This window comes from Pelodiscus sinensis, chromosome 3, assembly GCF_052426305.1.
Source record: "Pelodiscus sinensis isolate ZL-2025 chromosome 3, ASM5242630v1, whole genome shotgun sequence".
NCBI lineage: Eukaryota > Metazoa > Chordata > Testudines > Trionychidae > Pelodiscus > Pelodiscus sinensis.
Window position 1 is genome coordinate 21,226,002 of NC_143054.1, and position 26,001 is coordinate 21,252,002.

Consider the following 26,001-nt stretch of genomic DNA (forward strand, 5'->3'; position numbering starts at 1 on the left):
TTCAATCCTGTCGGTCCTCCTCCTCCTCCCTTCTTAACTGCATTTAATGTGCCTGAAGGGAAAACATTGGAAACATTGCACTAAGATTAAAAATACTCTGCAAGCAATAAGAGTTATATTTAGTGCTGGTGAAAGGTGGTGGATTCACAGTCCTGCCAGGTGAAATCATCTATTCAACCATGTAATTGCTACCGGACAAGCTTCCCTGCACTGCACCATGCAATAAGTCCTAAAAGGAGCTGGAGGAAACACTCCTGAGAGTTGAGATGGAAGGTTAGTCTTTGTTACAATTCACACCGAGCCTCTGTGCTGACACAATTAATGCCAAATGTGCTGGGAGTTTGTGTCGTGGAATTCGTCTACTACGTTCTAGAGTAAAAAACATCAAACTGTGTTATAAACAATCAGGTAATAACTTTTGGGGTGAAATCCTGATTGAAATCAATAGGATTGTTGCCATTGACTTCAATGGATCTGAATTTTGCCCTTGGTCTCTGTTGACCAGGGTTCAGAATTTAGCTAATGGACATAAACCACCAAATCTCCCTATATCTGTCTTTGGCTTTAATGAACACTACTTGTCTTTTGCACACGCAGCGAAAGCAGTTGTTGGTGTTCTGGCTGATGTTGTGCAGCACACAGGGAGAGGGTAGAAGGTTGTGGCGGTGCAGCGTCTAACCGAGACTGTGTTACAGAGGTTAAGAAAACAGCTTCCGCAATGCACCCCGCCTCCACCCCCCCTTCATTCTGTATACACGTGTGTTTGGGGAAACATGTTTTTTCAGACTTCTTAGCTGAGATTTTGCACATGCCCCCTGGCAGACATGCATCATTACTTTGTATGAGTTTTTTCAATGGAAAACACCACACTTCCAAGTTCTTTCGCATATACATTAACAATATGTGAAATAAGAGTCTCTATGAAGTTTGAATTACCTTATTGCTCGCAAGGAGCTACAGTATTAATGTTACTGCTCTCGATTTCATTTTTAAAAAGTGAGGCAAACAATTCAAATGTCTGCAGACTCAGCCTAATAAAAATGATAGATTACATGTCAGAGTTCCCACCTCCCCCTTTCTCTGATCTTCCATCCTCCCACTTCTGTTGTGTAAAAAGAAGTTATGCAATAGCTTGCTTGCTGTTGTCAGCTTTTGGTAATCACCAGCAGTTTCCTGTAGCTCAGGGATTACAGTATTTTGCTTGCATTCAGTGGGTGATGGAGTTTAAAAACCTGCACTGCCTCAGTAATTTAGCTCTTTATACTACATTATTGGGTTGCGGGTTTTTTGCCCATTTTCTTCTGCTCCAGTTGATTCCAATGTTATCATTGTGCTTTTCAACCAGCATGAACAGCATAGTGACTGACAAATGTGGAACTTGCAGAATAATGACATCAAGTGAAGGCAGTTTCAGATTGAGATCAGAGATTATAAATGGAATTCAAAATGGAGAACCAGCACAGTGGTCTTAACAACAGGAGATCAGACTTCCCATAACATTAGAACTATGGGTCACCAAGTGAAATTAATAGGTAGCAGATTTAAAATAAACAAAAGGAAATATTTCTTCAAGCAGCACAGAGTCAACCTGTGGAACTCCTTGCCAGAGTATGTTGTAAAAACCAGGACTTTAACTGGGTTCAAAAAAGAACTAGATATATTCATGGAGGTTAGGTTCATCAGTGGCTATTAGCCAGGATGGGTAGGAATGGTGTCCCTCGCCTCTGTTTGTCAAAGGCTGGAAATGGATGACAGGAGAGGGATCACTTGATGATTGCCTGTTCTGTTCATTCCCTGTGGGGCATCTGTCATTCGCTACTATCAGAAGACAGGATACTGGGCTAGATGGAACTTTGGTTTGACCAGCTATGGCCGTTCTTATGTTCTTATATTCTTATAACTAAATTAAAGTTCGGCATCTATTACTAGTTCTTTGCTAGAGAGTCTATATGATTTTTCCAAATATACCAATGGTTATAGATATGGTAAATGAAAATGAGTGAAATATCTTGCAAGAAAATCCCAGTGTAGGAAAAGACAGTGTTAAAAATATAACATATTAAAACTGATGAGCCAAATCCTGATCTTAGGAAGGCCAAGGGAAATTTTGCCATTGACTTCAGAGGAATCAGGTTTTGATCTGTTGGTCTGAAAGCACATTTTACCAAAGTGAGTAAATGTTATCCTTGGTTTGCAGGAAGGGAAATCCAAGTTTCAGAGATGCAGAATAGCGTCACTCACTGGATCACAGCAGATGTCAAGTGCAGAACTGCAAATAGAACTGAAGTCATCTTCACTTCAGGCATCCTAGTCAGACCATATTTAACTATGTTTTGTCTTTTTTCTTTTGTCTTGATTAAAGTGTATAGAACTTTGAGCTATAGCTTTCTTATATAGTTCTTGCTCTTCTACCTCCTGTGAATAGCCATGATTCAGAAACTGATGTGTGCCTCATTTTCAGCTTAAAAATCCGGTTGGCCTTAAAGGTAAAAAGAGCAGCTTTTCATAATTGCTAATATCTTGGCCAAATTGTGACCAACTGCCATATTAAACCGTAAATTTGTCTTTTGTTGATATGTGTATCTGCTTTAAATATGAGCATCAGTCTCCTTAAGGATCTTCTGGCACTTGCATTTAATAAGGCAAAAAATAAAATGAGATCAAACAGAGATAGGGATTGCCATCCAGACAGTTTTTCAAGCTGCCAAGTCATTTTTGTGCAGCTTATCCAGTTGTTTTTATTTTAAATGTAAATTAAGACATCAGCAGTCCAGCCTTCCTGACTTTAGTCTGTTTCTTAGCCAAATGGCACTGTGTATGCGGACTGCTGATAGATGTCCTCTTCTAGAAGTCATACTGGATTGACAGTGCCAGAGCAAGTCCTCTATGTTAGCTGTGCAGGAGTAGACTCATGAAAACTCGTGCATTTGGCTGATGTTTCTTCCATCTCTTGTTTTTCTGTGCTCCCAAAGGTAGCATAAAGAAGAGTTGACAAGAAGAAGGTATAGGAAGAAGGCACATATATGATAAAGAATAAGGGGGAAAGAGAAGAAAAGGTAAGGATGAGAAAGAAATACAGAAAAGTGGCAGCCCTTCCTTTCAACTTTCGCTGAGCTTCTTGTTGTGTATTTGGCAAACCATAATAACCATAAATGGCAAGCTGTGTTTTTCTTTAATATGTCTGCACTTTCCATAACAAATATTATGCTTTGAATATAGGTGCTCCACATGTATGAGGCACTTTGGTCAGCAGTCATGGGGGCTATATATACTACATTTGTCTGTGCTGATGGCAAATACCAGTCGTTTAACCTTAACAGCCTGGTTTCTTGTACAGTTTGCTCATGTTGAGTAATAACATATTCTTCAAGAAAAAAACAATGAATGGTCTGGTAGCATGTTATAGACTAACAAAACATGTAGATGGTATCATCAGCTTTCGTGGGCACAGGCCACTTCTTCAGATGACTGGAGTTGGATTAGCATGTTGCTACACTTCATTTGCATAATTAATTAGGAGCAGTTTTTGCACAAGAGGTTTTTGCACAAAGGCCATTCTTCCTGAAAAAATGAGGAAGAACAGCTCTTGCACAAGAGGGGGATTTTGCGCAAAAAAGTGCTGTGTAGATGGCGCCTTTTTGCACAAAAACCTCTTGCGCAAAAATGGTTCCTAATTAATGATGCAAATGAAGCATGGCAGTAAGCTAATCTGTGCTTCATTTGCATAAGCTTTTGCGGAAGAGAGAAACTGTGTAGATGTAGCCCTAGTGTGGTTCACTGTCCTATGCAGTGGCACTTAGACTACAGCAGATAAAGAACAAGAGACCTCTACAGCATAGGCTGAGAGGCCGCTGGCTTTCAGCTTAAAGGGTAGAGGCTCCTATATTAAGCTTCAGAGGTTCCATATTCAAATCTGCCTGGTGGCGGTTACATAACCATTTAGTGAGTACTCAATGGGCCAAATCCTCAGCTGGTATAATTTGGCAGATCTCATCTGAAGTGAGGGAGCTATGCCAGTTTACACCAGCCAAGGATCTAATTCACTTTGAGGAATTGTGGTGGAATCTGACTAGCCCTAGAGGAAAGTGTGGGAGCCAGCTTTAGAGATACAGATTTGAGAGACATGGTGCAAGGCTACAGACCTACAACCCCTTAGGCCTCACTGTATACTGACAAATACATAGCTGGAAGCCAGTTGTGCTCCCCTCTATGTTAATATTGTTAAAACAGATTCACATTTATGAGAACGTGATTTGCATTTGGACTTTATGAAATACTTATAAATTGCTGTGTGCATTAATCTCACTTACAATATCTGGGTGCCATGTAATAAGGAAATATGCAGATGTTTGCTTTGTAACTGTGAAAGCGTTTGCTCTGAAACTGGATACCTCCACAATCAAGACAAGCATTACCAAGTGTGAAATATTTGTTTACCACAAGAGGTGTCATCTCCTACCCAGCAAAAGAGGATCCATAGACATCAGACTAGTCATAGTGGAACATCAGTGTACAAAAGACTTTGGTGATTTCTCTCCCCCATGCTCATGAAGAGAGATGTGCACATGGACATGTCTCATCACACACTTTGAACATTGGGAGAAAGGAATAAAAATCCCTGGCCAGAAGGAACTGTATCACTATTCTGCTTGAGATCTGGAGAGGACAAGATTTTTAAGCATAAGCAGGGGATCCTCAGCTGATGAATAGTGTTAGTCTCAGCTGATGAGTCTGTATTAGCCCTAACAGACATATAGGGCTTGTGCTTTAAAGTTGGTTCTCTTACTTTTTGGAACCTAAGAATGTAACTCTCGTGTGGAGATGTTTACTGGCTTTAAACTTGTAAATAACTCTAATTTCTTTTCCCTAGTTAATACATCTTTAGTTTGTTGCAGGGTTGGCTACAAGAGTTGTCTTTGGTGACATATCTATGGTAAAACTGACCTGGGGCACATGACTGGTCCTTTGGTACTTGACGTACTGTACTCCTACTTATTGTTGTGATTTCTGATGTAAGGGGGATTATCTATCACAAAGGCAAGCTTACCTGGGTGCAAGATAGACCAGAGTGTCAAGGAAACTGTCTGTGGCTCCATACTGAGGCTGTTATAGTGGTTCAGGAATTCACATTTGATACTTGGTTGGTGGAAGGTAATTATAGAACATAGAACCAGTGTGGGCTTGTGCCATAGTTTGTCTGTTGTAATCTTGGCCCCTTTGTGCACCACTCCAGACAGTTTGATGCCTGGGTAAAGAGGCCTTGCCCTTGGGCAACGTGGTAAGGAGGACAGTTCCTGTGATGACCAGTGGCGGATTTGGGGCAGGGCAAGTGGGGCGGCTGCCCCGGGCCCCGCGCTTGAAGAAGCCCTTTGCATGCACCGTGTCAAGGGGGGGGGGGCTCCACGAAATTGTGCTGCCCGGGGACCCACAGCACTCTCATCTGCCCCCTGGTGATGACAAAAGGGGCGAGATCTTGGGTTGGAGGGGTGGAACTGAGGCAGAAAGCACCCTGTGCTGCCTGAATTGTGCCATGGCACACCCTGCCTGCCCTTAGCTCTGCCCAGTGCATGCTGCATAGGGCTCCAGCGGTGATTTAAAGGGCCAGGACTCTGGCTGCCTCTGCTGCTGTGCCCTTTTAAATTGTCAGGCCCCTGAGCAGTTGCTCTCTTTGCCCTTCTAGTCAGTGGACCTGCACATCGTATGCAACTCTAGGGCAAAATCCTGGCTCCAAAGAAGGTTTTGCAATAGAGCAAGGATTTCTACTCAGATAAACTTTGGGGGCTGCAGTCCCAAATTTTTGAAATAAAGGAATGAACTACCATTAAACATCATTTAGTTTTTTTCACTTTAAGAAACTTTCTGTCCTTTCTGTCATCTTGTCTGAAATGGTGGCCTTTCTATTCTGCCTGATATTTCAGAGTGGCCTGGATTGGACTGAAGTTTGATGAAATAAAATAATTTGATTTCTGTGATCCTGTGACCCTCATGAAACTAGCATATGAGGTGCAAGCTGGAAGATACATCTTAAATAAATGTAGGGATAATGATAACTAGTGATGAAAACTAATCACAGGAAACTGGAAGTTGTATTTGCTCCTCAGTATGCATTGTCACACAAAATAAACAGGTTCTCCATAATGTACTTTGGATGATGCGATCACAGTGTAGAAACAGTGTTAGTATCTGCTAGTTGCCTTCAAAGTCTTCATAAAAGCTAATTTCTATTAGTTAGCCTTCAAGGACTGATCCCTGTTCTTCTACTCGTATCTTTAAAGACACGTCTGTCTCCTACTGTGATTATAACAATCAGTTATGAAAATACATATTCTTTTTAAAGCCCATTTCTCTGATCCCGCATACATGCCCATGGAGGACTCAACAAGATGCTTGCACAGTGTGCAATGTGAAATCTCAATACCCCAAGAAGAGGCACAATGCATGGAGAATGTAATTTCTTCCATCCAGTAGGATGGAGCAGGGTGCTTTCTCTGGTGTTCTGAGGCCAGTACAGGGCTGTGTCAGGCAGGACAAAGCTATAACTTTTCCTTCTTCCTGCCTCCTTTACAGAACAAGCAGTCCCTTTGCTCTCTAGAGCGTGCAGCCTATATGCAGCCATGCAAGGGATGAAGTAACTCCTGGCTTGTTCTTCCACCCCGAGCATCCATGCAGCAGCTATTCTTTAGATGGTAATTTCTGCAAAGCAGGAACTTTAAGAACATAAGAACAGACATACTGGGCCAGACCAAAGGTCCACCTAGTCCAGTATCCTGTCTTCCAACAGTGACCAATATCAGGTGCCAGAGAGGGAATGAACAGAATAATTAACTGTCAAGAGAGCCATTCTCTTCCTCGTTCCCAGCTTCTGCAAATAGACACTAAAGACACCATTCCTGCCCATCCTGGCTAATAGCCATTGATGGACCTATTCTCCATGGATTTATCTAGTTCTTTTTTGAACCCAGTTGTAATCTTGAATTTCATACCATCCTCTGGCAAGAAGTTCCACAAATTGATTGTGTTGTGTGAAAAAATGCTTTTTTGTTTCTTTTTAAACCCACTGCCAATTAATTTCATTTTGTGATATGTAGCTCTTAAGTTATGAGGAGGAAATAGCACTTCCTTATCTATTTTTTATACCAGTCATGATTTTATAGCGCTCAATCTTATTGCCCCTTAGTTGTCTCTTTTCCAAGCTGAAAAAGTTCCAGTCTTATTAATCTCTCCTTATATGGAAGCCATTCCAGACTCCTAATAATTTTTGTTGCCCTTCTTTGAATCTTTTCCAATTCCAATGTATTTTTGAGATATGGCAACCACAGCTGCACGCAGTATTCAAGATGTGGGTGTACCATTAATTTATATAGAGACAATATGACATATTCCGTCTTATTATCTATCCCTTTTTAAATGAGTCTCAACATTCTGTTCATTTTTCTTGGCTGCTGCTACACATTGAATGGATGTTTTCAGCAAACTATTCACAATAATTCCAAGATCTCTTTTTTGAATGGTAACAGCTAATTTAGACCCCATCATTTTATATTTATGATTGGGATTATGTTTTTCAATGTGCATCACTTTGCATTTATCAACATTAAATTTTATCTGCCACTGTTGCCCAGTGACCCACTTTTGAGAGATTCTTACTCTTCACAGTCTGACTGAGACTTAACTACTTTAAATGTTGCCACATCACTATTTACTCCTTTTTCCAGATCATTGATGAATATGCTGAAAAGGACCGGTTTTAGTATAGACCTGGGGGGAGGGGGAGGGACACTGTTATTTACCTCTGTCCATTCTGAAAACTAACTATTTATACCTAAGAAGCTTCAGGGGGTAGCTGAGTTAGTCTCTTACAGAAAAACCCCCACAAATGGTCTGGTAGCATGCAGATGGTATCATGAGCTTTCATGGGCACAGCCCACTTCTTCAGATGACCGGAGTTTTGAGTTTAGGATGTGCAGACCTAAAATAAATAGAGGTATGTCTACACTACCCCGCTAGTTCGAACTAGCGGGGTAATGTATGCATACCGCACTTGCTAATGAAGCCCGGGATTTGAATTTCCCGGGCTTCATTAGCATAAGCGGGGAGCCGCCATTTTTAAATGAGGTGTACCGGTAGTTCGGAATAGGCACCCTAGTCCGAACTACCTAGTTCGAGCCCCGTGTAGCCGCGCTGCACGGGGTTCGAAGCAGCGGGGTTTTAAAAATGGCGGCTCCCCGCTTATGCTAATGAAGCCCGGGAAATTCAAATCCCGGGCTTCATTAGCAAGTGCGGTATGCATACATTACCCCGCTAGTCCGAACTAGCGGGGTAGTGTAGACATACCCTAGGAGAGAAGGAGGTGAGGGGGAAGGGAAAAAAAGGAGGGGGTGGGAGACAGGGAGCAGAGGGTATAGAAAATTCAGGAAGGTAGAGGGAATCAGTAAGTATCTGAAGATTGGGTAGTTTAAACGAAGCAGATAAGAATCAAAGTCAATTGACAGTATCCTTCCTGACATAGGAATTTATACAAAGAGCTGTTTGCACCTTCATAGACTATTAGGTAGATAATGTCCTAACCATCCTTCATCACATTGAGTCCATTAGTATGAGAATTTAATTTGTGGATGAACTCTAATTCCAATGCTTCTCTGTGTATCTGGCTAGTAGAATTGGTTTGTGACGAGACAGCCACTTGAAGATCTTTTAAACAGTGATTAGGAAGATTAATGTGTTCCCCAATAGGTTTCTGTATGTTTCCTTTATGAATATCTGATTTGTGTCCATTGATTCCTTCCAGCAGAGACCGTCCAGTTTCTCCAGTATATTTAGCAGTGGGCATTGCTGGCATTTGATGGCATAGATCAAATTACTGGATGTGCAGTCAGATGACCTTTTGATTTGGTAGCTTGTGTTGTTGGCTCCAGTGGTGAATTTGCTAGTAAAGATATGTGGGCAGAGTTGGCATCGCATTTGGTTGCAGGGCTGTGTTCCTGGATGTTTATGATGTGGTTGTGTGGCATGGTTACTGGAAACAATTTGTTTCAGGTTGGGGGGCTGTCTATAAGCGAGAATAGGCTTTTCTCCCAAGGCCTCTGAGAGTGAGGGATCATTTTCCAAGATGGGTTGTAGATTGTGTATAATGCGCTGGAGGGGTCTGAGTTGTGGACTATAGGTAATAACAAGTGAAGTTCTATTGTTTTCTCTTTTGGGTCTGTCTTGAAGAAGTTCATGTCTGGGTACTTTTTTGGCTTTGTCAATTGTCTTTTTTGTCACTTCTCCAGGTGGGTATTTCAGTTTTAGGAATGCTCTGTAAAGAACCTGTAGGTGATTGTCTCTGTCTGTGGGTGTAATGAGTGGGGCTAGTCCGCCCTCCCCGTATCTCTTAGTTTTTGCAGTCTCCCCTCCGTTCGCTGAGGATCTTGGTTCCCTCACCCAGGTGGGGGAGGGGAGGAATAGGGGGGTCCGGGCCCACCCTCTCTCCCGGACCCCAGCCCAGGGCCCTAAAGACAGGATCGCCAAATCCTGTCCTGCCGGTGGGGCGCTTGCCTGAAACTCACCGGCCCGCAGGCTCCTTGCCCTGCCCTGGGCTACTTCCTATTCCCCTCTGTTTCCCATCCTGTGCCGGTCTCCCCTCTGTTTCTCGGCCCGGCCCGCTCTTCTCCCTCGTTGGCTCCCCACTACCCCTCTTTCTCTCCTCGTCCTCCAACCCCTCCTCTCCTCTCCTGGTCCGGCTGGGGTTTTAAAATGCCCACGCTGGCGTCACGACGTGATGACATCGGCCGCCACGCAAGCTAGTCCCGCCTCCTCCGTCTTCCCCCAGCTTCCTGCCGGCCGTAGAGCTGCTGCGCCGCTCCGCGGCTGGGCGGCTGTGGCTGAACAAGCGGCGCACTTTGTCTCCCCCCCTCGGACCATCCCCAGAAGGGTTAGGGCGACTGTGGGTTTAGTGCGGGGTGGGTCCGCGTTGGCGGGGTAGAGGTGGTCCGCCCCGTCACAGTGGGGTTGGAGAAAATCTGGTTGTATTTTAGGGCTTGGCTGTGTACAATAGACTGAGAAATGTGTCTGAGATGGAAGCTGGAGGCATGAAGGTAAGTGTAGTGGTCAATAGGTTTCTGGTATAGGGTGGTGGAATTTGTCCATTATTTAACTGTACTGTAGTGTCCAGGACTGGTCTGGGCTGAGGTTGATGGTGGGGTGGAAGTTGTTGAAATCCTTGTGAAATTCTTCAAGAGTCTCTTTTCTGTGGGTCCATATGATGAAGATGTCATCGATGTAGCATAAGTAAAGTAGGGGGGTTAGGGGTGAGAGCTGAGGAAATGTTGTTCAAGGTCTGCCATAAAGATGGTGGCATATTGTGGTGCCATGTGAGTGCCCATGGCCATGCCACTGATTTGGAGATAGAAATTGTCTCCAAATTGGAAGTAGTTGTGGGTGAGGACAAAGTCGCAAAGCTCTGTAATCAGGTGTGCAGTGTTGTTATCGGGGATGCAGATCCTGATGGCCTGTAATACGTCTTCTTGTGGAATGTTGGTGTAAAGGGCTTCTACATCCATGGTGGCCAGGATGGTATTTTCAGGAAGATCACTGATGTTCTGAAGTTTCCTCAGGAAGTCAGCTGTGTCACGGATTGCTGGTAGCATAGGGTCTGAGGAGGGAGTTGATATAGCCAGATAATCCTGTGATAAGTGTACCAGTTCCTGGTCGGGGATTAGCGGGGGGGGGGGGGGGGGGGGGGGGGAGGGGGGGTGTTAGTGTAAATTTGTTCCTGAGCAGCATCAAAGAGCTTCATGAGCATTTTTTTCATGTTTTTTTGGAATTCCTTAGTGGGGGTCACAGGAGAGAGGCCTATAGAATCTGGTATTGGTGAGTTGTCTGTTCGCCTCCTGTTCATAATCTGTCCTGTTCATGATGACTACAGCGCCTCCTTTGTTGGCCTCTTTGATTATAATGTTAGGATTGGTTTTGAGGCTATGAATAGCATTGTGTTCTGCATGACTGAGGTTGTGTGTTATATGTTTTTGTTTGCTGATGATGTCAGCTCGAGCGCGTTTGCAGAAGTAGTCGATGTAGAAATCAAAACTTGCATTACGTCCATTGGAAGCCTTCCTCTTGTGGGATTGTCAGGGGGCGGGGGGCAGTGAGGTCAGTATGTTGTATATCAGTGTGTTGGAAATATTCCTTCAGGTGGAGGTGGCGAAAATAGGATTCTAGATCCCCACAGAACTGAATCATATTTGTGGGTTTGGTGGGGCAGAAGGAGAGTCCGTGGGATAGGACAGATTCCTTTGCTAAGCTGAGAGAGTGATTAGATAGGGTGATGATGTTGTCGGGTGAGTTGAAAGTATCTGTAATAGCATATACAGCTCCTGAGGCATATAGCAGTTTAGATAGTTTATTGACCTTTTTCCTCTGAAGGGAGATGAAGTGTCCTTGAAGGTGGTTTGTTGAATAGTAGTAAAGTCTGGAAAAGATTAAATGTGAGTGGAGGCTTGTTTTTTTATGATAGTTTCTAATGTAGAGAGCTTCTCCTTGATTTTTTGCTAGTTATACAGTGCTCATGACATTCTCAATGGTGTAGAAGACATGGAATTTCATCACACACTCATTTATTTTAATTCTTTGGGTGGTAGAACTGTGGAAAGGGACTAAAATGTGTCCTGTGGATATTCCTGGCATAGAGATACGACAGTCCTATACTCCCACCTCCTACCTCCCTGATGTATGGGTTAAAACTAGTGTCCAAGTCCGCTGCTTTTGATGTGCTCTGGATTGGCAGAATACAATTGTCCTGACCATTGCAACAAGACATAAATTAAAGCAGACTTGAGGCTACATTAATTTATGATGAGGGCTAAGCAGCTTGATTAAATATGGGATGTTCAAAGGTGGTTTGAAGGCACCAACCCTGCTGTAGGAATGCAGCAATGTTCCTCTTCTCCAGTTGCAGACACTTAAAAGCTACTACATTGATCCTACAAAATCTTCACATGTGGTGTTGTCACTGAGTTTTATGTATTCCTTGGGTGCAGGTTTGGATCCTTCATTCAAGCTGTACCTATTCCTGTGTTTAAAGTTAGAGGAATGTAAGTAGCATAACATTGGATTGACTGTTGGATGAAGGCCTCACTGTGCTATTGCTGAACATTCCTGCCTTATGTCAGTCCCCGTAATACACGAGGTTCGAAGGGATGCCGGAAAGGATGAGACCACAACTGGGGGTTTCAAAAAGTACAAACTGATTTTATTTTGATGGCGCCAGACAATCATCAGAATAAAAATTAAACAGATTGCCAGACAACACAAAACAATTCCCTGAGGCTTTTCTAAATCACAATAATTCCCAATAACTGCCCAGGGGTTAGGAACAGTTGAATTAACACTGGTATTATCCATAGGGCTGACTATTTACACAACTTTATACAAGGAAACAGTAAAAAACCTAAACCACAACTATTTATAAACTAACTTAGTAACTTTTTAGCCACTGTCACTTGGCAAGCAATAAGGACAACTAAAAAATCAATTAGGATAGGGATGATGGTGGGGGGGAAGGGGTGTTATACCAGTTCTGGAGACAGCAGGAACACAAGTACCGGTCACACGCTCATAAACTGTCTCCACTCGGGTCGACCAACTCGGAGTACGCTCAGTAAGACTCAAGAGCGGGGGGTGCAAGGCGTCTGGGTGATCAGGCCAGGCGTTCACTCAATGCGAATCCCCAGTGAGAGAGGGGCTGCCTGCCTGTTTTATTGCCTGTGAACTTATCACCCCATAGGTTGGTTTTTGCTGCAGTGGGTGGAGTAGCAGGCCTGAGCACCAGTCAGCCCACTGGCTGATCTGTTACTGCAATGGGTGGAGCGAGCAGGGGAAGATTATTAATTTACATGCCCTTATATGGAAAACACTCCACCTCACAGACAGAGCCCCCTATACCAGCCTCAGAGGTATTACAGGCTATGGCTCCCTGCGACGGGCAGTCATTTCTGATGTTCTGTCTCGGACATGCCCCCGTGGCTGTCCGGAGCAAGCGGTAAGGGGGTTGCCTAAGGTGAGAGCGCACGTAAGGGTAATCAGCAAGAAGCCAATTGGGTAAATTGAGGTTCTGGTGAGCTGCTGTCTTCAGAAAGGGGAGAAAGGGAAAAGTAAGCAACAGTAACAGGGAAAGCGGAAACAACTCTGTGGATAAGAGCTTTTGCAACAGCAGTGCCCACTAAAAAGGCTAGTAACACAAGAGCACATACAATCAACCACTGCTTAATGGTGGATGCCCAAGTACTCAGTCCTCAAGAGGAAAGTTTTGTTTGCCACCAGTCCCATTCTTCCCGCTGTTCGCGAATCCGAACTGCAAGTGAGGTCAGCTGTTGGGTGATGGCTGAAACGTTGTTCCACCCGGGCTTGAAACGCAAACAGTATTGGTCCTTAAATCTGGGGTCAAGGTCCTCGAGTGCCATACAAAAGTCCTTCTGCAATATAACCTGTATCATTAGACGATTCTTTTCGGCATAATGAGCTAGTACAGTGAGAGCCAAATCGACTTGTCGAAACCCTTCAGCGGTCAAATTAGTGAGGGCTTCGAGATTGCGGGACATTTGGTAACATATCCCCAAACGAAAGATTCAGTGGCAGACTTAAATTTTTTTCCATCTTGATGGTTCTCGTCGGCTCCGGAAGTCAAACAGCCGGTGGGGGGCTCGAATGGGTTGGTACCTGAAAAACAAAAAGGGGACAAACAACGCCCTCAAGGCGGGCTAATTAAGATCGAAGAGAAGGCCAATTGTGATGGACTAACGTAGGTTGCTTCAACGCTATTTAATCCCTGTACAAAGACTATCTTTCCAGTGGGGGTGTGGGGCATATCGGGGGGGATGATGGATACCTGTGCCCCCGTGTCTAACAAAAAGGGGATAATTGTCTCGTTTTCGGTAGTCAGGTTTTGATAGGGTCGAGGGTCATTTAAATCGGGCCGAGTGACCGCTAGGCACTCGGCCTCTCCCCGTTTTTTGGCTGCGGGGGAATAGGGCGATCTTCCCACCCCAATTTCACAGCCAAGTCTTTCTGTTGATCACTATTCATTTTCCTAATAGCTTCCTTGGTGAGTCCCTTACCCAATAAAAATCCAAAAATCTTACGCTCGATGAACGAACGCTCGGGGTATTTGGGTTTGGGCACCATTTTGGACCCTTTCACCAGAGTAGAGGGGGTTGCAAGTAGGGCGGCCTTTAGTGTTGCCCACTTCACCCTCTCTACAGCGTCATATAGTCGGCCAATAGGTTGTCCTGTGTATCCCCTTAGCCACAGAAGAGCCCCTGTGTCTAGATTAGGGCTGTTGTCCACGGCTAGGGTAACAGCCACATCTTCTATGGGAATCTGAGTGGGATCATCAACAAAACGAAATGGGTTTTGTGCTACCGTCTGAACGTTAGTTAAGTTGAGGGGGTGTGCGGTGGGATCCCAGAGCAGAATAGAACTCCCAGCGATTGCGTACATAAGGGTAGTGGAGTTATTCACACAATCAGGTGGCATCTGTACTGCGCGAAATCCCCCTTGTATTTGGAGGTGCGCGGCAGCTGCGGCCGTTACAGGCCAATGATTATTCGCTGCCAATACTCCCCCCATAAGGCCCCGCGACCAACTCCCGGTACGGGTTAACGTTAAGGCTTCCTCCCGGTCAACCCAGTCACTCCCCTGTTCCAAGGCTAATCTCCCTACCCAGATTATAGGAGGCTCATCCGGACGTTGGGCAGTGTCCGTGATGAACTCCTTCATTTCCGCCTTGGTTCCGGGGCGGGTCTCAGTTACCTGAGAGGTATTCCCCTGACCATCCATTTTTAATTGGGTTACAGTCACAGGGAGGACCTCCGGTACAATCAGGTCGGGAGCTGTGGGTATGGTTGAACTCAGGGTAGTCAAGCCAGGGTAAATGTTTGGTGGGTCATGAGAGCCTTGGTATAGGGGAGGAAGTTGTGTCTCTAAAGGAGGCGTCTTTGGCGCCTGAGGGGAAAACTCCGGTTCTCCCTCTGACTGCGAGTGCGCCACCCCACGGGCGCAATTTGTAACAGCCCCATGGTAGACGGTAACTTTATCAAGGGCTGCTGCTAGGGTATTGCAGATGGCAGCCAGAACATCCTCTGATTTATAAGAATCAGGGCGTAGTTTTTTAACCTTTTTTATCCCATCTAACCTTTGGACCAATCCTATTAACAGGTGGTGTGCAGGTGATCCATGTGGGGCTCTTGGCTCGGGGGCCAAGATGGAGGGGGCTACCCCACAGAGTTTAATTACTCTGTTCACCTCTTTCCAGAGGCTAAGAGGGTTTGAATTAGGGGCTGTCTCACCCACTTGAGTGAGACACGGTTGAAGGCTATTATCAGCCGGGGTGGCCCTGAAGGTGGGATGGCAAGTTAGCAAGCAGCCCACATCGCTCAACCCCAAAGGAATGGTGTAGGTCCTACAATCATGGCCGTGTCCTATGACACAGACCCAGTCAAAAGTGTTAGGGGCCCCTTCGCGCTGTCGAGTACAGAGGAGGTGGTATTGCAAATGATTAAACTGATCCTCCTCAGAACCTGGGGTCTCAGTTTTAGCCCAGGGGCAACTATCAGAGTTGTCATGGTCTCCGGGGTTCCGGCATCCTGTTCGTGACGCCATGTCAGTCCCCGTAATACACGAGGTTCGAAGGGATGCCGGAAAGGATGAGACCACAACTGGGGGTTTCAAAAAGTACAAACTGATTTTATTTTGATGGCGCCAGACAATCATCAGAATAAAAATTAAACAGATTGCCAGACAACACAAAACAATTCCCTGAGGCTTTTCTAAATCACAATAATTCCCAATAACTGCCCAGGGGTTAGGAACAGTTGAATTAACACTGGTATTATCCATAGGGCTGACTATTTACACAACTTTATACAAGGAAACAGTAAAAAACCTAAACCACAACTATTTATAAACTAACTTAGTAACTTTTTAGCCACTGTCACTTGGCAAGCAATAAGGACAACTAAAAAATCAATTAGGATAGGGATGATGGTGGGGGGGAAGGGGTGTTATACCAGTTCTGGAGACAGCAGGAACACAAGTACCGGTCACACGCTCATAAACTGTCTCCACTCGGGTCGACCAACTCGGAGTACGCTCAGTAAGACTCAAGAGCGGGGGGTGCAAGGCGTCTGGGTGATCAGGCCAGGCGTTCACTCAATGCGAATCCCCAGTGAGAGAGGGGCTGCCTGCCTGTTTTATTGCCTGTGAACTTATCACCCCATAGGTTGGTTTTTGCTGCAGTGGGTGGAGTAGCAGGCCTGAGCACCAGTCAGCCCACTGGCTGATCTGTTACTGCAATGGGTGGAGCGAGCAGGGGAAGATTATTAATTTACATGCCCTTATATGGAAAACACTCCACCTCACAGACAGAGCCCCCTATACCAGCCTCAGAGGTATTACAGGCTATGGCTCCCTGCGACGGGCAGTCATTTCTGATGTTCTGTCTCGGACACCTTATAACAAACATGATCCAGTAAGTCCTGCAGAGGCTCCTAAATCTTTTGCCCTCATCTTTGCTGATGGTCCTTTCTCTGGTCTCAAGTCTGTTATTGCTACATACACTCCATCTCTTGCTTATCTGATGGGACTAGTCATTAATTTTGTATTCCTCTCTTTTCATTTTCTGAGTGATAGCTCCGGAGTCCCTACTCCCACTCCACTGCTATAACTGAATCTTGCACCAGGGATAGCTCTTCCTCAGAGGGAAAAGGCAATTCACTCTCTGTGCCCATTCACTCTTTGACCTCAGAAGCTCTAAATTTTGAACACTGAGTTGATGACTTAGATTATGATTTAAACCACCTGCTGAATCAAATGTAAAGAGATACTGAAGGAGGGGACTGTTTTCCCCCCACCCTTTAATTTACTGAAGCCATAGCTTTTATAGAAGAGAAACATGAATTCCATGGGCTAGCTAAACTCTCTGTGGAACAGATTAGTCTGCTGCAAGATTCACAACTTCTTTTGCCTTCCACATCACCACTTAAGGTGGCCCATAGCAAGTGTTCAGCACTAGACAAACTAATGACTTGTGGCTCTATGTTATTGAACATTTTTATTAATGACCTAGTAGAAAACATAAAATCATTACTGGTGAAGTTTGCAGATGATACAAAAAAATTGCAGGAGTGGTTAATAATGAAGAGCACTGGTCACTGAAACAGCACACTGGATTGTTTGATAAGCTGGTTACAAGCAGTGTGCATGTTAATATGGCTACATGTAAATGTATGCAGCTAGGCAAAAAGAATTTAGGTCATCCATACATTATCTTGATAAGCAGTAACTCTGAAAAAGATTTGGGGGCTATTTTACCTCTGTATTTTGCACTGGTGAGACCGCTGTAGGAACACTGTGCCCAGTTTTGGTGTCCACTATCCAGGAAGGATTTTGGCATACTGGAGAGAGTTCAGAGAAGAGCCAAGACAATAATTAAAGGATTAAAAATATGCCGTATACTAATATACTCAAGGCATTCAATCTATTTAGCTTAACAAAAGAGAAGTTTCAGGGCTGATTTGATTGAAGTCTGTGAGTACCTACACATGGAATGAGTATTTAATAACAGGCTCTTCAATCTTGAAGAGAAAAAGTATAACATGATCCAGTGACTGGAAGTTGAAGCTAGATAAATTCAGACAGGAAATGTAACCATTGAATCAAGTTACTAAGGGCTACCATAAACAAAAGTACATGGGATTCAGATCTAGGGATTTTATTATGATTCATTTAATTCATTTCTAGAAATCAGATGAGAACATTTTATTTCATGAAATTTCTGCTTAGAGTTGCTAACCCTCATGATTTCGCTGGGAGTCTCCCAGAACTGGGCCTTATCTCATGGAGATTTCTGAAGCCAAACTGGGAGATTGGTTGCTAAAAGTCCAGTGCTTCAGCAGAGCCCAGGTATGCCCTGACCCCACACTGCTCCTGGAAGCTGATAGCATGTTCCTTCCTGTGGCCCGTGGCTAGGGGGCAGGAGGTCTCCTTTCACTGTCCCATCTCAAAATACTTCTCCAAAGCTCCCATTGGGTGATCACTGAGGCCAATGGGAGCTGAGTGGGTGGTGCCTGCAGGCCAGGACAGCTTGCAGAGCCACCCATTCCTCTTTGCCTACAGAGCAAAGGGATTGCTGGCCACTTCCTTACAGTGAGGGGCCGGGGCAGGCAGGGAGCCTACCTTAGCTCCACTGTGCCACTTATCATGACTTGAAGCTGACTGAGATAAGAGCCCCCTGGCTAGAGACCTGACCACCTCCTGCATCCCCACCCTGTGCCCCCTCTCAGATCCACCCCCCTCCCACACTGTGAACCCCTCTTTGAATCCAAATCTCTGCCCCAGTCCTGCTCCCCCTCCTGCTCCCCAACTTCTGCCCTAGCTCTGAACCTCCTGACACATTCAAACCTCCTCCCAGATTCTGCCCCCCACACCTCAGCCCCAGACCAGAGCCTGCAGCCTCTCCCACTCTCTAGCCTCCTCCCTCATACTAATAAAAGTGAGTGAGGTTGGGGAGGGTGCATGACAGAGGAAGAGGGATGGAATGAGTGAGGGTGCTGCCTCAGAGAAGGGGCAGGACTGGGGGATGGACAAGGGTGTTTGGATCTGTGTGATTAGACAATTGGCAACCCTATAATACAACCAGGAGGACACATCATTCATTACACTTAGAGTGTGAAGGACACAATAAATGTCCACATAACAACCCAAGCAAACTGTATGCTTGTGAAGAGGGGGCTGGGGATAGGGGACAGGAGTTCCAGGTGTCGTTGTCTCCCTCTGAAGCCATGAACCCCCCCCATGTATGAACGCAGGGTGGCCAGGGTTCTGAGATATCAATAGTATGTCTACTGTATGTAATAGCTTCCCTAATAAACTTGTGGAAACATTTCTGCTGAGGTTAAGTCTGACATAGAATAATTACAGGGCACGCTCTGCAGAATGTGTGTGGGATGCTGGACTAGAAAGGGACAATGGGGTCATGGCCAGGACTGGCCATAGGACAAGGTGAGCAAGGCCATTGTTTTGGGGCCCTGAAGGCGTGGGGCCCATGCTCCCAGCCCTCGTTTGCCTGGCTCCTCACTCACTGCCTTGACTGGAAAGCACCTGGCCATGTGGCGTAGCCACTGTCAGCATGCTGCCTTGGGCCCTGCAAACTCTTTGGCGGGGCCTGGTCATGGCATCTTAGTTACCTCAGAATTTGTGGTGCAGAGAGGAATGATAAACCTAGGCAGTAGGCCTAACCCTCTGAATTGTGTGGACTTTCCCAAGGTACCACGGGATAGCTTCACATTTGGAGTTATCTACCCCCTGCCCTTGTCATAGGATATGTCAGGAACTGTGTAAGTATGGCCCTGGTATTTCCCAGGCAGCACAGCTCCTCCAATGAGCTCTTCTATGTCATGCCTTCCCCACAGCTCAAGGAGAAATCTCTAATGGTATGTTGGTGCTTCTGACACATGAAGTTTAGAATATATCCACATTTTTTCTAGCCTCCAAAAATATTTGATTCAGGTTTCAGGTAAAGGTGTAAACTGATTCTTATTTTATCCGAAGTGGTGCACAGATTCCTAAGTAGACGTGCATGGCAGAAGAATAGAAATGGATCATTAAGCATCTGTGCTTGATACACATTTCCTCCAGATGACAGATGTGAAAAGGAGAGATGGATGAAAACTGAAACCTCACGTTTCCTTGACTATACCCAAAGTGATTACCTTCATTAAATGTGCTAGCTCTAATCTAGTGTCAAAACTAACCGCCAGCTTAAACCTTAATAAGATCTAGAGCAAACATTAGAATCTAAGCTCATCTCTTTAAAAAAAATACTCAAGTGCTCTGTATTATTGGACAACTCTTTTATAATACAGTTCTAGATGCTATGTGATAGGCACTTTAGAAATAGTCAGATATGAGGACAGTTTGTTGCCTTTTTGGCAATCTAATCTTCACCCTTATCTCTTTCTACTACCAGTGTTTAGATATTATGATGATGGCCACTGCAGAAAACACTAATATACATAGATACCAGGAATCAACATACTTGTGCTCCCTGATGGTTTACCAGGAGAGAGTTGCAAACTCATTCACTTTTTGTAATTGGTTTGTTCTGACATTATTTGTGTTTGTTTGCCATGGCATGCTGTTGTCAGAGATGCCATCTAAAAAACTACAGAGTCTTAAGAGACAAAGCCAAATGTTATGAGTTAATTAGTACCAAAATGTGAATGAAAGAGAGATCATTCAGCTACATTAGGCTGGGTTACTGAAGTAAAGAGATTTATCATTTTGAAAGTTGCTAATTGTGCCTGTTTCTCTGTTTGGAGAAGGGAGTCTGTAGGTCTGGGCCAGTTGCCCTTGGGGACCTATCTGTTAACTCACTGTCACCTTCTCCTGAGATACCATCATCTTGTAACACTGAGCAATAAAATTTGTAATTGTAGGTCTTTTGAAGCCCACAGCTAAAGGACACTAACAGAGTTTGTTTACACTGAAGGAGTTCACAAGAAAACTTAAAGTAATTAGACCAGTATAATGGATCAGTACCAGAATACATTCTGCCAAATATATATATAAATGGTACTTCACCCAGTGTTTCAGTTCTCTCTTTAGATTTGTTTTTCACCAAAAAATATAATATTAATGTATTCGTGACCCTCCTGCCCAAAATTAAGAAGTATTCTCTCCATGAGCATTATAACTCTCACCACTTCCTTGGTTTAATTATAATCTTATTTGCAATTATTTATGAGATTTTCAGACTTATTTTCATGGGCTATTTACTTTTGAACCCAGGCAGTGTGTGAAAATACCTAATGCTGGTAGATACCTAGCTCAATAGTGACTTAATTTTGGTATATTTTCTGTCTTGTTTAAACTTTTAAGTTTCTAAAATGTGCATACAACCTCTGATTCAGGAAGGTATTTAAGCACAAACCTACAATTGAAGCTTATGGCTTCAATGGAAAGCTTAAATTAATGTGGGACAATTAAGTATCATTTAATAATCACAAAGCTTGAAACATTTATTGAGGTTTAATCTATATGTAGCACATATTGTTTGGGTAATTGTCAAACCTCACTCTCAAATATCTATTATATAAAATAAATACCTGGTCTGGTACCATAGCATGAGCCACATTATACCCTACTATGATATGGGGGTTGTGTATCACCAGAAGCCTGGTATTCTGTTGGGATTGGGACAGATTCTCATTAGATGTTAATAGACCCAGATTATCTGCACCGTCTTGGGATGTGGTTCATTATGTCTCTATCAGACATAAGGATTCCAAAGCAAAAGCAAAGTTCAGAGGATGCATAATGAGAGTTAGCTCTTGCTACACCTTTGCCAAGATGTCGCTTGTGCTTGTGGCAGGAGAATTATTCTTCTATGTAATAGGGTGTGACAATCATTATTCCACTCCCCAGCCTAGAAGGGACTACTAGTCCTTTTTCCTGTTGTGTTCTTGAACAAGGGAGGGAGCTAAAAAGCATGGCTGTCTGGTGCGTGGGTGCACTGAGGGCAAGGTTCCCCATGTCTTTTCTTTCCTTTAGTGCCATAAATCCTAATGGAAATGTCCTTTAAAAATGCATAGGGTTGAAACCAATAGATTTCTACAGACATTTAAGAGCATTCCTTAGAAGGCATTCATAAAAAAAGCTTTCTAATTTGTTAGAGACTGAGATGTTTTCAATGGGTTTTTAAAACAGTTTGTAGAATTCTCTTGCAGAGATCTAATTCTCTGTTATGGCATCGTTTAAAGACAAAGCCCATAGAAAGGGTTTTTTTTTTATACATGCACACATAGACACTTTTCAATCTAGCGGTTTTTCCAAAAGGTATGCAGAGATAGGTGTAATTTAACTCTATGTTTTTAACTTTAATTTGGGACTTATTTAACAGAATATACCTAATGTGTAAATAACAATATGCTTTTAAATGTTATTATTTATATTAGTCCATTAGCTCTTTGAGACTGATGTCCTTTTTCTAGAGAATAGGCTCTTCCCCTGCATAAACACACACTGGGTCCAAGTACTGCTATTGAGGGTAATGCTATTTAATTGTTGTTTTTTTAAGGAAAAAATATCATTGTCCTACGTATTTGAATGTAATGGTCTGTGCATGCCTGGAACCAAAGTTAATTTCTCCAACAGTATTGCCTGGCACGTTTTAAGCCTACTACTTTTGGAAGTGTTTCTGTAACATCTAATTGTCTCATTGGGCCAACTTCTGGTCCGGTTTACAGTCATCTAGAACAGAATGAAATTGAAATGATGGCCGATTGAATCCAAATAACACAAGCATTCGGACACAATATTTCTGTCTTATAATGGCATTATTTGCAGTCACATTTTTGTCAGATTCATATTGCACTGTAACAATATTATTGCTTTGATTTAGACACACTGCTGATGCATCCCACATTTCTAGTGCACACTGCCATACAAGGTATATAAACTCCATTCTCTATTCAGTTAGTAAGCTCCTATGTTGTGAATTTGTGGTTTCTGAAGATACACTGGATAGGCAGATGAACAAATGTCACACTTCTAAATATATAGGAATTTGGAATTGATTATATGTTCTGCTTTTTGTGTGGATAAATGTGTATGATATCAATTGCTCTTGAAAACGGCTTTGCAAAAAAAAAAAAAAGTTTGGTTGTTTGTGTTTCTGTTTTAGTTTAATGTGTTTGAAGCTCCTTTTAGTTCCACTCAGAGCAGGACAAGTGCTTTCATTCTGCATTAGTTGATTGTTTCCATCAGTGTCACTTACCCCTCCCCATTTTTCACACCTCCTACTGTGTACGATTGCCTGCTGCACCATTTATTTTTGCAATGTGTAAACTGTTACTTCCTCCAACAAATCAGATCTGCTAAGGGTGAAATTAAAGGTCTGAAGGGGTGACTGTCCTGCTGGTTTTGACATTTTAAGATTTTAGGATCAGGTGAGAAACAGCTGCCCTTTTCTACATATAGATATTTATTAACTGTCCAGAGGATTTATGGAATCAGAAATGCATTACCTTGGCATCACAACTAAAGAGGAGTATATTCTGGGAAATATACACTACATTTCTTGTGAGATCTAGCAGCTAACAGGATGAGAAATAATTAGCCTGTAACTTCAAGCAGTCAGCAGGAGTGCTTGGAACCGACACTTTAGTGCCAAGGTTAAAAAATCAGGATACACACTGATTTAAAATTGACAGCTGTGTGCCTAAGGCAAATGTTTGAATGTGGCCTCCATATATGATCTCTGGCCCAATTCTGCAAACCTTTACTCAAATGACTGGTTCTTCCTCATGGGAGTAATCCCACTGACATTAATGAGAAGGGTTATTCCTGTGCATGCCTGTGGGTTTGTAGGACTGGATCTGTGGATTCCAAACTATAGATAAAAGATGATGCTACACTGTAGTTTTATGTGTCAGAGAATGGACAGTCATCTGTAATGGAATGAGGGCTGGCACAGTGACAGTAGAAGGAAAGACCTTAGAAAATGTTTTACTTGCATATTCTTGGTACCTATCCCATTATACTTCTCTCTCTGGCTTTTTACTTTTATTTCTCCTCTTTTTCCTCCTTTGCTAAAACTAATTTAACATTGTCATGTGGGTAATCTCCCACATTTGTCTAGTCCGAGTGAATGCAATAGTAGGACTTGAACAAATAAAGATACTTCCAGAATTGACATAATAAATGGTTATTATTTTTTTAGGTTTGTTAAGAAAGAAAATCCACAACAATAACAAGAGGAAGAGAATAGTGAAAGAAATGTAGCCGTGTTAGTCTGGTGTAGCTGAAACAAAATACAGGACTATGAGAAAGCACTCACTTAAGACATCCTCTGCATGCAGGTAAGGAACAATCTTTTTGAGCTGTGAGTTCAATGTGCCTTTTCCAAGATCATTTTCTATTGCAAGTCTCATGTGCTGCTTTTCAGCAGCAGTTGTTTAGGAAGCTAGATTGTTCATTTAAAGATCTAGGTAAGTATGCTTTCCTGCAAAGGGAACAATTAAGTTCTCCCAAACACACAGAAGCATCAGAATTCACAGCATGTATTTTACAAGGGTAATAAAGTTTTATATGCATTTACTGGAGAAACAGTGTGCAGTGAAATACCTAATGCTCCCAATTATCCACTGAAATAAATGGAGGGGGGAGAAACTGGATAAATTTGGCAAAGGCTTAATTATTTTGCATTTTAACTTCTCAGTTCTTAGCAATAAATGCTCATTTTGCTATCCATTTCATGGCTCTATTACTTGATCTGGGTTCTTGTAATTGAGCTCCTTGAGTTCAGGAGACTGCCCAATGTCAGTGTGAAGACTACGGGAAAGTCTTGACATCAATTACAACGTTACACACAACATAAAATTTAACAACTCGAATCAGCCTTTCATTGCTATTGAAAGCAACTGCTTCTTAAAATCTTAAAAAGTAATCAGCTTCTAAAAGGTCTAGATTTTTCCAAAAGAGAACACCTTACCTTAGCCTGTTTTTTTTTTCAAACGTTACTTCAGTTCTGTTGTATAATACAGAGGCATTTTGATAGGTAAGTAGATTCTTTTTATATTCAAAAAGAAATTGATCTGCTGGGTACATGAAAATTCAGTGAAGCAAAAATCAAATAAAGTGGGTCAGATTGTGTATTGACTTATGCAGCATATAACTCCACTGAGAAATCGAGGCAAGGCAACAATGTGCCCAAAGTGCAATGAAGACAAAATTTGGCCCATGGATTTTTATATATGTTCTTAAATGTATCGGAATTACAGTGAGGACTTGGGTGGCTTAGTGATAAAATACTAGCTTTCTACTTCAGCTAGAAATTTACATGAAGGCCTCAGCTCTTTCCCTCACTGACATGTGATCATCTCATAAAACACCAAAGTTTCTGCTTAGGGGAGGCCCAGACTAAGCAAGAATGGAGCCTGAGTTACCTCTCACCTCTAATAAGGGTGGTCCCTGCAGGTCAGAGCTGAGGTCGTCGGAAGGGCAGAGTGAGGAAGCTTGCTTGTCTTGCAGCTGCAAGTTCTGTGCCCTGGATAAATAAAAGGTTTAGTTTCTAATCTTTTAACCAAATAATCAGATAAAAATGTTAAAAAAATAGACCGACTTACACTGAAACTATTCTTTAAAAAAGACTTATCAAAAGACTTTTAGACTTGTCTTTCTCAATGCACTGAAGTGTAGCTAAAAAGCTACTTTGATTCCAAGTGGAACAGCTACACAAAAATGTTTAATGAATGTTGAACCTTGAGATGTTCTTAATAACAGGCTTTATGTGATGAGAAATATGTGAGTATGTCTGTGCAAGTGGGAGTGTTCCACTAGTTTATAATTACAGTACGTAAAATGTTACACATCTGAGCTGTATCTGCCTGCCAATGAGACCTTTATTTTGGGTTGGATGGGCAAAGATCTCACTAACATTCTTTTCATGGTATATGAAAACCACTATTTGGGAGGAGGGGAACGGTTAACATTTTTTTCTGGTGCATTAAGATCCAAGCATAAACTGGGTCACAACTGATTTGGGGGTGGATGTCCTGAAATTCCGTACAGAATCTGATCTTTTTATAATTCTCTTTCAATTGTTTCTGGTTGTGAAATTAGCATTTAACCTTCTGAACATCAAGAACCACAGCTATTAAGTTCACCGCATGTATAGGGGGTACATTTAGGGGTAGGAATTAACACAGATAGCGCAAGGCACCTTAGCAAGTCATATGCACCCCATGCAAATACCTGTCATGGCTGCAGTCTCTGAGCTTGTGAGGAGCACAAGGACTGCTTCTTTCATGCACTCCTGGGATGCATATTGCTCTACAAAGGGTGGGGATCAACAGGGATGCTTTAGTCCCACCTCACTCTGCGTTTGGGGAGCAAAGAATGGTGACCCAGCATACTCTTCCTTGCATATCAGTAACCTTGGAGAGGGATTGTTCTTGTCAAGTTATT

General features: G+C 43.1%; 1 long non-coding RNA gene across 1 annotated transcript; it reads left to right on the forward strand.

The window, feature by feature from the left end:
• On the forward strand, positions 1 to 24,100 carry LOC112543787 (uncharacterized). The gene is made up of 4 exons (XR_003087024.3): positions 1 to 273; positions 2,198 to 2,310; positions 2,973 to 3,056; positions 23,756 to 24,100. It is a non-coding gene; the product is annotated as an uncharacterized LOC112543787 (long non-coding RNA).
• The last annotated feature ends 1,901 nt before the right edge of the window (positions 24,101 to 26,001 follow it).